This window comes from Pteropus alecto, unplaced genomic scaffold (genome assembly GCF_000325575.1).
Source record: "Pteropus alecto unplaced genomic scaffold, ASM32557v1 scaffold22, whole genome shotgun sequence".
In the NCBI taxonomy this organism is placed as follows: domain Eukaryota; kingdom Metazoa; phylum Chordata; class Mammalia; order Chiroptera; family Pteropodidae; genus Pteropus; species Pteropus alecto.
Window position 1 is genome coordinate 14,317,312 of NW_006434839.1, and position 512 is coordinate 14,317,823.

The following is a 512-nucleotide window of genomic DNA, read 5'->3' on the forward strand; positions in this document are numbered from 1 at the left end:
GTTAATATTCGCGTTACATATTTAGGTGCTCCTATGTTGGGTGCATAAGTGTTTACTAGGATATATTCTCTTGTTGGGTTGATCCCTTTATCATTATACAATGTCCTTCTTTGTATCTCATTATAGCTTTTGTTTTAAAATCTGTTTTGTCTGATATAAGTATTGCTACTCCAGCTTTTCTTCATTTCTATTTACATGAAATATTTTTTTCAATCCCTTTGCTTTCAGTCTGTGTGTGTCTTTCACTTCACAGTGGGTCTCTTGTAGACAGCGTAAGTATGAGTATCATTTTCTAATCCATTCAGCTTTCCTATGTCTTGTGATTGGAGCTTTTATTCCATTTATATTTAAAGTGATTATTGATAGGTATATAGTTATTGCCATTTTATTATTCGTTTTTATGCGCCCTCCCCTCAACACCCCTATTTCTTTTTACAGAAGTCCTGTTAACATTTCTTGCAATTTCCGGCTTAGCGATGATGGATTCCTTTAGCTTTTTCCTGTCTGGGAAA